The sequence below is a fragment of the Pan troglodytes genome, chromosome 12, assembly GCF_028858775.2.
Source record: "Pan troglodytes isolate AG18354 chromosome 12, NHGRI_mPanTro3-v2.0_pri, whole genome shotgun sequence".
NCBI lineage: Eukaryota > Metazoa > Chordata > Mammalia > Primates > Hominidae > Pan > Pan troglodytes.
The window spans coordinates 76,251,417-76,266,343 of NC_072410.2; the positions used below are offsets into that span (position 1 = coordinate 76,251,417).

Here is a 14,927-nt window from a genome sequence, read left to right on the forward strand (position 1 = left end):
GTGTTACATATGAGGTCAGGGGTGACATTCCTATTAGACTATTCAGGGCTTTCAGGGTGTTTGGTAATGTCTCTGTTCCAGTTTCATTCCGCAAGTCCCTAGTGAGCACCTGCTATGTGCCCCTATCCAGTGCCAGTTTCTCTGGTCCTTGACCCAGGCCCTCCTAGAAGGAGCTTTCAGTTTAGTAAAGGGGAGACAGCAGGGCTAATTAGAGACAAGTCAGAGACTTAGGGCTGTCGCTCAGAGTGTAACCCACAGGAAGCAGACACGTGCAGAGGCAGAACCAGTGTTGGCGGGAGTTTGGGGAAGGACCAATCTTAAGCTGAGTAGAGCTGGGACAGGTATCACAGGGCCAGTATTAGTCTGGATAGTCTATTAGGACAACACAGGGTGGTTTTTTCCATATAATGAAATGTTCAACAACTCCAGTAAAGTTGATATGATGTATAAACCCAGTTGAATTAAAGTTAGTGTTTAAGGTTTAGGATTTAAGGGACTAGAAACACCTGCGTGGCTCCATCTGGAAAAAGCTTTTGGGAACACCAAACAGGTGGCATCGGGCCCTGTGGGGGATGTGCACAGCCTGGGGCCCCTGCACGTGTATTTCTAGGCACTGTTTTCTCCAGGGAGATGGGAGAGAGGGAGGTATGCCCTGGCCTTGATCTACAATATTGAGGTCATTGGTAAAAGTTCTTTAGGTTTCCTTAAAGGTGTTAGGGATCCCTCCAACGGTCAGATTGTGGGGTAAGTTAGGGTGACAATAACTTAGGAACACTGGGGGAGGGGGTGCTGTGTTGAAGGCCGCCTATGGCCGTGTTCCTGCTTGTCAGAATCGTGGACACCAGAAGACAGGGATGGGGTCTAGGGAACTTGACTCTCTAGCTGGAACTCAGCTGGGCACAAGGCAATTGGGAGTCCCATTCCAGGGGCAGAACTGGGGTACAGGGTCTGCTGGATGTGAAGGTCTGAATAAGAAACAGAGCACTAGCTATATCCCAAAGGTAGCCTAAGCTCACAGCACTGTGAAAGGGGGGGGTACGGTGCCCCAGTATTTTTTGGTGAATGCTAATGTTGGTTTAAGTACCTGGGCTGGCATGCCCCTTCCTGTTGTGTGAAGGGTTTAGATCCTTTCTTGGCTAAGAAAATGAAGCAGTAGGCTGATTGCCATTTTGTTACAAAGTTTCTCCCATGCATGTAACCTTCAGAGTGAACAGGCTATGGCAACTTCAAATAAAAATCAGATGAACCAAACCATCCCCAGTTTACACATGAGCATGTTCTGGGGGAAGGAAACCAGCCTCTAAAAGGTAATGCTGGCAAAAAAAAAAAAAAGTAATGCTGAAATAATCAAATATTTGTTTAAATTATTACTTGCTATGCAAACAATTTTAAGAATTTAATGGAAATTTAGAATAGATGTCTATGGGGAGAAAGGGAAGAGGGTGACCTTCAAATAAGTTTCCCCTAATATGGTTTTAACTATTGGTCTTTAAAATTTTTTCCTTTTATGTATTTGTACACATGCACGCATATCTCACGGGGTCATGACCCTGCAATATGCATAGTTTCCTTTCCATTTTCACCTTGGCATTTTTATATAGTGGCTTCATGGATTGATTGATTATCTACTTACTTATTTGAGACAGAGTCTTGCTCTGTCACCCAGGCTGGAGTGCAGTGGCGCAATCTCAGCTCACTGTAGCCTTGACCTCCTAAGCTCAAGTGCTTCTCCTACCTCAGCCTCCGGAGTAGCTAGGACTACAGGTGCATGCCACCAGGCCTGGCTAATTTTTTTTTTTTTTGTAGAGATGGAGTCTCGCTGTGTTGCCAGGCTGGTCTCAAATGTCTGGGCTCAAGCAATCCTCCCACCTCGGCCTCCCAAAATGCTAGGATTAGAAATGTGAGCCACAACGTCTGGCTGGATTTTATTGTTTTAATTGCAAAGTGACAATTTATAATTGTATAATTTTATGGGGAAAAAGGTGATGTTACTATTTATGCATATAATGTGGAATAATTAAATCAAACTAGTCAACATATCCAGCACCTCAATACTGAATATATTTTGTGGTGAAAACATTAGAAGCTTCATGGATTTTTAAATGAGCCTTGTTCACAGTTGCATGTGTGAGCAGTTCGGAGTTGAATGAAATACTCCTCTTCGGAGAGCTAGGTTGTTTCTGTTCATTTCCTATTAGAAACAGTATTTTCATATTAAATTTAATGATTTCTTGAAGAGAAATGTTTTGGGTGCAAATTAGGGAACAATTTAAGGAAGGAAAGCCAGGATTTAAGGGACTCAGAAAGTGGGCAAAGAAACTTGAAGCTATCAGAACAGGGGCCACTGTCAGTTGTTCCCCACCTCCTGGATGTCTCACCTGAGGTCACGTGTGCTCCTGGAGGCTTTGAAGTTTGTTCTGCATCACTTTCACTGCCCTGTGTTAGGTCCACTCAGATGCTGTGGAAAGGTGACTGTGTTTTACTCTTCTCTGTATAGTAAGTAAAGGGTGGGCTCCTCTCTATATTACTCTGATCAGAAAAATCCAAAGTTGCACTTTTCACTTTGCAAAGGGGGTAACTGGCTTCACAGAACCTTTGAATAATGATCACATTGCACCTGAAGTGTTTTATTCCTGATCACACTGGTGAGACTTCTGCTTGGGAGAGGAGACAGAAACCAGGCGGACTTTAAACCAAAGGTTTTGGTGTCTCTGCTCCCTTGAAGACCCATGGAAAAGCAGTAACATACAGTCACACATCACGGGATTCGGTTTACAACAACTTAGGCAAGTTGTAACAAACAAAACAGCTAGAAAGTAAAGTGACCAACATTTGCCAAGCTTCACAGTCCACTCTGAGGTGGAATCCTAGAATCTTAGCCTTGGAAAGGATACTTCGACCCTTTATCCTGCTGACTGTATACTTTCTGAGGTCTCTTGGCAGATGGGCATAGAGCCTGTTGAGCTAGAACCTTTCCTGAGACAGGGAGGTCACTGCCCCCAGGAGCTACATTGGTTGCTCTAATTGTGGGCAAGTTTTTCTAGTGGCAATGTTATCTGCCGTTCTGGAGCTTCCTCTGGTGGCCCTCCTTCTGCCTGTGGAGTAACAGCAAACATACTGATTTTTCTCTATCCATCCTTCAGCTGCTTACGGCTGAGGCTGGGCTTCTCCGAAGCCTGTTCCTGTCCAGCCTGAACATCTTATTTTATAACTTATTTTTCATTAGACAAAGTTCTCAAACCCTTGCCATTCTGGCTAGTCTTCTCTCGTCAAAGTCTGGTTTGTCAATGTCTGGCTTAAAGTGTGGTACTCATAATGATGTTTCTGGGGTTAGAACTTGATGAGAAATTCCACTTAATCTTGGGAGAGTGAAAATAACTGAAAAAAAAAAAAAAAGACCTACTGATTCAACCCAACTTTATCCATTGCCTTCTGAATGACGGGGCCAGTTACTTCTTTGGGTTATTGGGGTGGGGTGGAAGGAGGATAATAGAGCTCCAGAAAAGAAGAGTTGGGCTTGACTTGCCTTTTCCCAGCACAGAAAATAGGGTCTCTTTTACTTGCAGTCCTAGAATATCTGGCAAGATTCTTAGCGATCACGTCTATCAACTTTCTGATGTCACAACCTGCCCAAGATCACAGAAAGATTTAATGACAGGTCCTAAGTCAGAGTCCAAATCTGTATGGTTGTTTCCATCAATTTCTGCTGCGCCCCTCTTCTGCCTGCTCTCAGTCTCTCCCTCTGCATTTCCCCTGAGACCCCTACTCCTAAGTCCCTTTTACTATTCTTACCTGAGAGCTTTCTTTTGAAAATACAAGCACCAAAGTCATAAGATACCTTGGCACCTTTTTTTTTTCCCCATGAGAATCTTTTACACTGTGGTTTGTGAAGGAAGCTGACTTTAACCATCTAGGTGATATGGTGGTTATCAAGAAAGAACAGTGGCTGTTAAGATAATACGTGTCTAAATATGTCAGCAGGTGCAAGAGCTATCTTGTCCCACTGGGGCTACAGGAAATGTATTCACCAAAATGTGCAGGTCACAGATAGGTCAGAGAGACAGCACAGTACAGTACGGGGGTCAGACCAGCCACAGTGTGATTTCTACAGACCTGTGATCTAAGATTACTGGAACAGAAATGCCCATCCTTAGAAAATACCTTAGTGTTCATATGGGCACTCATAGAAAACGCATTTAAACAAAATTTCTGCAGCATCAAGGACTATCCTTAATTTTAGACTCTGGTCTACATACTGCCTGTAGACTATTTCTTAGATATTCTAATTTGTTCTTTTGTTTCTGTATGCTTTCATTCACCCACTCATTCCATAACTATTTTTGAGTGCCACCTTTATGACAGTGACTCTCTTTCTTCCCTGCCTCCTCTTTCTGAATTCTACTCTGAATCCTTTAAGATTTGGCTGGAGTCTCACATCTTTTGGGATGCCTTTGTTGTTCATTCCAGCCCACAGACTTCTTCCTCTGCCCTTTATACTTCCTGTACTCTTCATCTACTTTGGATATTTAATGCTCTCATGTGTAGACTTTGCCAACTGGCCTTAACCAATTGGATAAACAAACTGAACATCTGTTTAGCCATTTGCAGCCAACCAAGTTCATGTGCATTTTCTCATTTCATCCTCACAGCATTCAGGTTAGTATTATCATTCTCACTGCAAAAGTAAGAAAGCTGAGAGCTCAGAGATTAAGAAACTTGCTTGTCACACAACTGAAGGTAATGATGCAAGACTCAAAACTCAGGTTGGTTCAACTGACTATAAATCTTCTTCTTTTTCTCTTTCACCACACTACACTTGTCTAAACTTCCTTTTATTCTCTATTGGGTTTTACATATTATTGTCACTCAACTACATTCTCATCGATTGAATTGCTCTGAAACTTTCTGCTTTAGTTTGAAGGCTATAGAAGGGCATATTCACTTGGAAACCGTCAAGGAAATATGGAAACGTCAGATTGTATTACGGCCATTTTTGTTTCTAGTGTTATCTTAGTTGCTTGGGCTGAGCCTTCCAGAAGATAAGGAAGAAGATAAAATCAATACATTGCCGTTACAAAGCAGCTTACTAGTACACACCTTCAGCTATCGTGTCATGTCCCTCATTTACCCAGAAGAGAAATCAATGTTTGGGGTGGCTGAGGAGTGGGGAGAGTGCAATCAAATTGGCCTAAGCACAACAGATAGATAGCTGATATCTAGCACAATTCTGTACATTCTACCCAGGTGCCTCAGCATCCACATCAACTCAGCTCAAGGTTGCTGTTTAAATTGGGAGTTTGGCTTTGTTTACTTGTTGGTTTGTTTTTCATTTTTTTTAATGTGGGCCCTGGCAGGTCTCTACTCCAGCATGAGCTTAAGGAATAATTAGTTCCACACACTCTGTCCTATACTTGGTGCCATATTGATCTATTTACATTCCATCTGTGAATAAAGCGGTTTCATGTCTTCCCTTCCTGTTTGTATAGCCTTTATTTCCTTATCTTATTGCAGTAGCTAGGACTTCCAGTATGATGTTGAAAAACAGTGATGAGATTGAACATCCTTGCCTTATTGCTGATCTTAGGAGAAAACATCCAGTTTCTCACTATTAAATATGATATTAGCTGCAGGTTCTTTGCAGATGTTCTTCATGAAGTTGATGATGTTTCCCTCTATTTCTAATTTGCTGAGAGTTTTATCATAAATGGGTGTTGGATTTTGTCAACTGCTTTTTTTTTATCAATTGATATCATCATATGACTTTTTTTCTTTCGCTTATTGATGCCTTGGATTACATTGATTTTTCAAATGTTGAACCAGCCTTGCATACCTGGGATAAATTCTACTTGGTTATGGTGTATAATTCTTTTTATACATTGTTGGATTCTATTTGTTAATATTTTATTGAGGATTCAGATTGATCTACTTAAGTCACAGCCAGGAACAAATCACTCTCTTGTTCTAAAGTCTCAATGGTTTCCAAATGCAATCAAATAAAATCCAGATTTTTTAGTCATTCAAAGCCCTCCATAGCCTGGTTTCAATGTACCTTTCAGTGCTTCCCTTCCACTACATTCTGTGAAGTACCTTTATTTCTCTAAACTTTTTCTGTAGTTTCTCACTTACCTGTGTTTGAATACCCCTATTCCCTTCATCTGCTACTAGGTATAACTTGCAATTTTTTTCTACCCCAATTTTCTAAAATCTTATTTCTCTTCAATATCTAGCTTAAATTATAATAATTCTCCCATACTGGTAACTGTGTCTTTTCTTTTGTCTCTGTCTTCTGAAACACAGTATCTCATATATGAGGCACTTAATGTGCATTTTCTGAAATGAACCTGGAATTTAACTTTGGCCTTGTTGATCAGAATATGACTCCAGTCTTTGCTTTTTCATTTTAGATATTGAGATCATGTAGTCCAGTTTTTCAATCAGAGTAGTGGTCCTCTCTACAATATCTCAGAAAGAAAGACGTTTCTGTGATGATACTCACTACTTCAAGATCCAAACTGTTGCTGGACTTTGTTAGGTAGTTTATGTGATATATTGAACCAAACTTGGCCCACCCAGGATTTCCATCATTGATACAGTGGTCACTGGAAGAATGAAATGTTTATAGGGAGACAGCCTATAGAGTAGGAAGAATTTAGGCTTTGGCACTGGTCAGTCTTGGGATCAAAGTTTACTCTGCTGCTTACTAGCTGTATTGTCTTAGACGAGTCTATGCATTTGCCAAAGCCTCCATTTCTCCATCTTAAAAATGGGGATAATACCTTTCTAGGAGAGTTAGAATGAATGACAAAATGTATGCATGAAATAATTATGTAGAGCTTCAAGTATAGCTCCTGGAATTAAGAAAGTGTTTGACAAATGGTAGCAATTATTGTTAAGCTCCTATAGTGTATGCAGTACTCTATTACGTGTCATGGGGGAATTTATAAACTAATTTATAAGACTAATCCTTCCCACTTAAGGAACTTAAGGCTAATTTGAATTGTGTCCCAAATTTGTTGCTTGAGATGAATATGAGGAGAAACGTTCCTTCACTTGCCTATGGGATGAGCCCAGGTTGGCAGGTGAAGGTTGTAACTTCCAATGGAGGCAATGTCACAGTTTCTTGGAATCAGAGCTGGTCTCCTAGAGTTGACTGATATATGATCAGTTCAGTTGAAGTTTCCAGTGGTGGTTTGGGAAGGCCAGACTGTTACTGTAATGTTTGTGTGGGAAGGAAAAAATGAAACAGACCCTCAGGGTTTAACGGGTGAGCTGAGTGAGCTGTAGACAGTGGGGCAAGAAGGGAAAAAACAAATGAGAATTCCTTAGAACTTTCTTTTCACAGCATTAGAAGACTTTGTGGGGACGGGTAACTATTTTCAATGATAACAATTCATAGTGATATCCAAACCTTTAAAAAACATTGGCACAGTCTCCCCCCTTCCTTCTAACAATAGCACTCTCATTTTATGAAGTTAATCGTGTGTAGCTCATTTTGGTTAGGCCACGCAATATTTTTTAGCTGTGAACTGGTATTAGGATTCGAATGTCCTGGATGCTTTATGAAATGTTTTGTGGTCTTAGTGGGCAATTGGTAATAGCTGCTTTGAACATTTTCTAGGCTAACATGCTAGAGGGTGATCTCTATGACATACAATGTTTGGAACTTTGCCACAGGTTTGAATAGATGCAGAACTAGTTCCTGTGGGAATCATCGCTGCTCTTGTTGGCCCACTTTCTTGGTGGAGGTTCAGTGAATTTTCATGCTGGCTCCAATCCTGATTAGACTCCTTAAACTGGCAAAAGAGGACATTAGCCCCCACCCTCCACTTGGCTTATGGCCAAAGCATATCCAGTCTTCCTTTGACAAGAACAATACATTGTGTGAATCTCAAGTTTTTGCCTGATAGTGTAACTTCAAACTCTGCAGCTCTATTCTTATCAGAAGCTCATTTTTTTAAAGAAATAATGGTCATAGAAGATTGCTTGAAGGATAAGCCATTCATTTATTTTTCCATATTCTACATGCTATTCTTGGGTCAAGAGGTACCATCAGATGGTTGCAGACTGGACTCAATTGCCTAGGTCTTTCAAATAATTCATTTGATTAATGGAAGTTTGATGTGTGTTGTTAGTCTACATTGAGGAACTGAAACCTGCTATTGTATTCATTGTGGGTCTTTATGGAAGGTGGAAGTCATTCCAACCTACTACATTGGGGTGGGGGAATATTCTCCCTGGTTTCAGTGCCAGGACAACTTGGGCTTCACCTGGCATCTGTTGCTATCTTTTAGAAACCAGAAAACTTGTAATCAATATTACCCTCTGTGGATTTGCCACAGGAAGAACACTGTAAAATTTGTGGTCCTCTCTCTCTTTAGTATTGTGTCTTACTCCTTGTTTATCTCTTTTGCCCACTTTATTTTTCCTTTGGCCCAACTTTCTCATTGAAACAAAACTACAATTGAACTGCATGGAGATCTGCAGCTGCCATGAATTCCTTCATGAACAAGTTAGGGCAAGTCAGAATTTTTAAGAGCCTACTATCCCTTGGTGAAGGTCAGCACAGTATGTGGGAAATTCCAGAGGAGAGAGCAAAGAGGGGAGTATTTGCCTGAGAGAACAAAGGTCAGCATCTGTTTGCATCTCAGCTCTGCAAAACCCTCTTCTAACCCTTACTGGTCACATGCAATATGCTCAAACCACGAAGTTTGTTTTTTTTAGGAAATTACGGAGGTGTTCCAGAAATGGAAAGTCTGCCCTAACTCTCCAGAAATCCAGTCAGACTTTGTGGGTGACTGGGGTCAGAAAGCCAGACACGCCCTCTGTCAAGACTCCACAGCCCAGTTAGCTGTACCTCTGGGGGAACCAGCGGCTGCTCTGAGCACCCCTGTCCCCTTGCATGGCAGTCTCATGCATCTCTGGCTTGGCTCACATGTGCAGGTCTCCAATTGATTAACTTTATTTCATCCACCAAAAAGACAGGTGGGCCCTCGGTCTTGACACATTCCTGATGAAGAGATAGAGGTTCTTGGGATGACTTTCAGGAGAAGTCATGGCTTCCTCAAGCCAAGAATGTCTTCTTTGGCTGTGGCCTCTCCCCTCGGCTTCCCCTACTCCCCCGCACTCTGTGCTCTTTGCTCAGCATATAGTGACCTCCCCTCTTTTTGAACATTCAAGTGGTTTACGCGTCCTTCAACGCTCAGTTCAAATCCTTTCAGTTCTCTCTACTCCTCCAACAGTTACCCTCTACAGCTAGAATTTCTGCAGCCTTTGGTCTGGAGCATGCTTAGCCCTTAAATTCTGCTGTCCCTGTGACTACGGCATTTTATTTGTCTGTGGTTCCTCTCCAACTAGATTTTAATCTTCTAAACGGGAACATATATATCCTAACCTTAGTCTTTTATTTCTCACAGACATTAACATGATTCTAAGCAACAAGAGTTACTAAAAGTCTCCTTCTCTTCCTCTTCTCCATCATCTTCCACCTTTCCATCTTTCTTGCCCCCTCCTCCTGTTGTTCTACACTGTCATCTTCCTATTCCTCCTGCTTTTCCTTATTAGCTGTATGTGGGACTCGGTATTAATCAGCTTTGCCGTGCTGACAAGTAACCCTCATACTTCAGTGGCTCACAAAACATAGATTTGTTTCTGTTTCACGAATACGCTAGATTAGCTGGGGCCCTGCTCCATGTCTTCTCATCTGGGACCCAGCTGAAGGAGAAGCCCAGATTCAAGACAAGTGATGACCAAGGGAAAGTGTAAGAGAACTGGAAAAAACTTCCATTGTCCCTCATGCTTTTCTCTGTCATTTCCATTCACATCGTATTGGCTCCATTGAGTCTAGTGGCTGAGCTTGACACGGGCAGGGAAGCATACCCTAATTACAGGAAGGTACTCAAGTCACATGGCCATGAGTGTCTTGCAATCATCTCTCAAGAAAGGGAGCCAAGAGTTGGGACAATGGAAACATTTACTACAGATGACTTCTAGGTGCCTGGCTCTGCTTGGTGCATTACATGAGGCAATGAATGTTCAGTTCCAGGTACAGAAATTTTATGACACATTTTACCTCTATTCTAGTCCCATTTGAGCCCTATTTTATAATGAGGAAATGGAAACTTAGATAATTTAGGCAGCTTTTGAATGAATGTTTGTATTTCTTTCAGCTTTTCTTGCTGACTGCAAATGCCCAGGTCCCACCAGCATTTCTCTTCTCAAGACAGTGCTCCCTCCCAGTACCGTTCTTACAGTTTTCCACTGTGATCCTAAGAAAAAACGTCCTCAGTAGGTCTTAGCAGATTATTTATTAACTATGAGATGAAGAGAGTTATATCATAAACTTCTGGGCAGTGGCTCACACCTTTAATTCCAGCACTTTGGGAGGCTGACAAATTCTAGAAATGCAAGGTCTCGGAATTTTACCTCCCATGTATCCTTTACCAGGAATTTACCGGAGCATGTGCTCCATCAAAACATTTGTGTCTCCTCTGTTCCCAGTGAGAAAGCAGTATGCAATAGAGGATGAGGGCCACACTCGGAGAATGAATGTAGTGGGTAGTCTGAGAGTGAAAGAGAGCAAAGGCACAGAGCATACCAAGCAGCAGATAGCACTGTTTCCGCTCTGGGGTCCACATGACTTGATGCCAGACATTTTCCCCCAGTCACATGAACCAATATGTCTTTTCTTGTCTCAGCTAGTTCCAGTTTGATTTGTGTTCCTTGCATCAGAAGGAGTCTTGATCAACTTAATGGATATGACAGTTGCATGGCTTTCTAAAAATACCACTTTTGATTTGGATATGTTCACATAACTTTTGCAAAACAAACAAAATTCCTTCTTTCCTTCCAGAGAATCAATTGAGCACAAAAATGTGCTGTGTACAGTGTTTGATCTGGATAACAATAACGACAACGGATATCTATAGCAAGTTGTATTTCAATTTTTTTTCCAAATTTTGCTTAGTGTAAAAAATAACATCATTAAATAAAACTTTTCAAAGAATAAGATTTATCTCTACTTCCATCAATGTATTTTTTTGCAGTTTCCTGTGTTTTCATCTGCTGTTTCTTCATATGCAAGATAAGGTCTTCCATGGTTGTAATCATGGTGTGCCCCAAATTTGGAACTCTACTTTTTCTGTATTAAATCATAAAATCTCCATTCATCATATTTAATTTCTGTATAATAGGGTTTTTTCAACCTCAGCATTATTGACATTTTGGGAGGCTGTCCTATACACTGCAGTATCCTTGGTCACTCCTCATCAAGTGCCAATAGAACTCACCCTCCCCCCAGGTTGGGGCAACCAAAAATGTCTTCAGACATTGTTGAATGTCTCTTGGGGGGCAAAATCATCCTTCACGGAGAACCATTACTGTATAGTACTCCTTTGATTTGACACCATAGTTTTTTTTTTTTTTTAACAAGTCCCCTATTTAAGTTACTTCGAATTTATTGCTGTTAAAAATGATGCAGAACTAAAAGTTCTAGGTATACACCTTCTTATAATTCAAAATTGTTCTCTTGAGAATAAATTCAATATGGTCAAGGGGTAGAACCACTTTTGTGGATTTTGACACTCATTACTAATTTGCTTTTCAAAAGAATCCCACCCATCTTAGTGTGAGGAACAATGAAAGAATGTAATAGTTTCCCTGCCATCTTGCCAGTGCATCATCTAATATGTTGTAATTTCAGCATCATGTGGTGAAAGGAATCTAGAATTTGAAGTCAAACTGGCCTGGATCAAAAAGCCACATAAGCACTGATAGCACGTTGGCCTCAGGTAGTTACTTATCTCTCAGCTCTGATGTTTGTAAGAGTGTTTGAATGATCTCTACCTTGCAAGGTGGTTGTGCTTAAAAAAAACTGTTATTAACTGTCATTATGCACTGCTGTCCTGGATATTCAAAATACCTCTGTCTGTAAGGCAGGCAGTGGAAAATATAATTTCTGTTTTACAAAGGCCGGAGAGGGGAAGGTATTTATCAGAGTCACACAGGAGACGTGGGCTTCCACAGAGCCTGGAGGTTTATTGCGCCAGAGAGTTTGTTTCATTCTAGCCATCTGTATATGCCTCTACCAGGTGCCTGCCCTGCTGGAGGCTGTGGGGGTTGCCAGAGGAAGGGGTAGCAGAGATTACTGTCTGACACATGAAATTACAGGAGCTCCATGACTGGTACTGTTAAAGATTCCCAGATTGTAGGGATTCTTCTCTGTCCTTCACTCCCAGGACCTCTGTTGTCAGCATGACTGGACAGCCCTATGCCTGACATATATCCTGATTCCCTTTACTCTCCCCAGTCAGCTCCTAACCAGTACCTTGCTTCTGCTGTCACCCTCCATAGTCCACTCTCCACAAAGCCTCAGCCTTAAACAGTAAATTAGATCATGTCACGCCTCTCCTTGACCCCTATAATGCCTTCCCATTGCACTTAGAATAAATACTAACTACATACCAGAGTCAGCAACTTACCCCAGTGGCTCTCAACCTTATGATGTAGCGTCACCTGGAATTTTTTTTTTTTACAGGTTTTAAAAAATAACCTTCACTTTTTAAAAGCTAATAGGTGCATTACAGGAAAATGAAAACCGCTAGACGCAAAGAACAAAGCCATCCACAATCACAAGCAATTTAGTTTCACATGTCCTTCTAAGTCCTGTTTGTGTAGATACAACATCCAACTTGATGGACTTGAGATCATATGTTATGTATCATGCCTTTTCACACATCATGAATATTTACCAATTCAAAATCTTAAAGCTATGTGAGTATTCTGATACTCAGCAACACATTACAGCAACTTCATCTGTTAGAAAAAATATAATCCTACCTTTCTTAGGACAAAAATTTCATAGAAGACCCAAATGACAACATGCCTCTAGATAAAAGCATTAGCAGAGTTCTGATTAATATACTGCGTTTTCTTAATGCTCAATTTAAAATGAAACATAAAGCAGCAGAATACACTATGTATAATGTTTCTAAGATAATTTATCATATCTATACCATTAAAATATTAGCAAGAAGGTATGTTTCCTTCAAATTACTTACTGTATTCCTATAGTACAGCCAAAAGAGTTGCACATATATCAATGGCTAGTGTCAAAATGTAAACATAGACACATTTGCATACATCTCTCCCTTTATACTTCATTCTGCCCTTCTGCTGCCAACCTAATGAACAAGTCCTGACATACACTGCTCAGACGTGGTTTAACAATTCCATGTCCAAGATGCATCTTTTCTATCAATTATAACAAAAAATATTAATAAATTGCCTAATTCACTAGCTCTACTTTTTATCATACATTGTCACTGCAGGACTTTCATAAAGCTCAGATGTTGCAAAATAATAAAACCTGTCCACAACAAACACAGGCACTTTACTGAAAATGCTCATATAGAGCTATGGGTATGATTTTAAACCATCTTCTAGATATGGAGATACTAGCAAAGAGCCCTTTCCTTCATCCTTCCTCTTCTCCCTCTCCCACCATCCCAACGACTAAGCATACTACTGTGTTTAGCTCCAAGGGGTGGATTACCAAACTCAATCCCAGAAGACAGGACTTCCTATAAACAAACAAAAGGACATTTATGAAGGGATTGTTTTACGTTAGTCAACTCTATGTACAGTGTTGAGCATTAATAAAATGTACACAAAACAACGGTTAGATTAGAACATGAAAATCTCTTCAGATATGACCAGACTGGCCTAGAACTTCCTTCTCAGGTTTTCTATGTCCTTTAACTCACTGAACAAACGTGGAAGCTTCGCTTCCAGAGGTGGTCTAACCATTTCAAAGTCACCTCCAGAAGACATTTATTTTTTATAATTTTTTTTTTTGAGACGGATTCTTGCTCTGTCACCCAGGCTGGAGTGCAATGGTGCAATCTCCGCTCACTTGCATTCTCTACCTCTGCCTCCTGGGTTCAAGCGATTCTCCTGCCTCAGCCTCCCGAGTAGGTGGGATTACAGATGCCCGCTACCACTCTCGGCTAATTTTTGTATTTTTAGTAGAGACGGGGTTTCACCACGTTGGTCAGGCTGGTTTCGATCTGACCTCGTGATCCGCCCGCCTCGCCCTCCCAAAGTGCTGGGATTACAGGCATGAGCCACTGCGCCCGGCCTATGATTTCTTTTTAAACAAATGAGAATTTACAAGATGTGTGATTTTCTAACTCTGTCATACGTCGGCAACCTCTTCTCATCTAGAAAGCCTAGATGTGGAAAATGTTTTCTTTTAAAAGGTTGGAGGGAAGTTGAGAGCAACTTTTTCATGTTATATACATACAGGTTTTCTATAAACGGCCAGTAAACCTTCCCAAAGGGTGGTGGGCATGTCCAGCGGGCCAACTGTGGCCTGTCATCCTACCATTTCTCTTGCGACATAGACGTCTGGTAGAACTAACACCAACCCGCGATGGCCACTGATCCTTCTGCTCACCCTCCTCCAGGACTTTGCTCACCTTCTGTGCCGTTAAGGCCTTTGTTGGTTGTCTTCAGGACTCAGTAGGTCTCCTTCAACTGTGACTGAGCGGTCACTGCAGGTCTAGGCTTTACGTTGCTCTGTGGCCTAAAGAGGCCTCCGTAGACCCGCCCTGCCACACCCTAGGGGCCTCCCTGCCGCTGCCATGCTTCCGGCCGGCCACGGCAGCTGCCACTCAAAGGCTCTGCATCCGGGTAGCTTGGCAGGGGTGTCCTCTGGAGATCCAGCGGTCGGCGGGGTCGGCTGGGAGAGGCTGCCGCCACCATCAGGTCACCGAGGTGGGTTGAGGAATATGGTCGATGCTCCTTCAAGGCCTGGGTGTGGCCGGTGGGAGCCATAGCAAGGACTCTGGGGTGTCTGCAGGGCGGAGGCCCCAGTCTGTCCTGGGGCTCCCCCAACTCACCCGTTGGCCCAGGGTTTAGAGGGCCCCAGG

The 14,927-nt window shown here is 41.8% G+C and overlaps 1 long non-coding RNA gene across 1 annotated transcript; it reads right to left on the bottom strand.

Moving 5' to 3' along the window:
• Nucleotides 1-1,921: 1,921 nt before the first annotated feature.
• On the bottom strand, nucleotides 1,922-14,672 carry LOC104004964 (uncharacterized). The gene is made up of 3 exons (XR_678072.4): nucleotides 14,475-14,672; nucleotides 2,379-2,458; nucleotides 1,922-2,191 (listed from the first exon to the last, which is right to left on the bottom strand). It is a non-coding gene; the product is annotated as an uncharacterized LOC104004964 (long non-coding RNA).
• Between the last annotated feature and the right edge of the window lie 255 nt (nucleotides 14,673-14,927).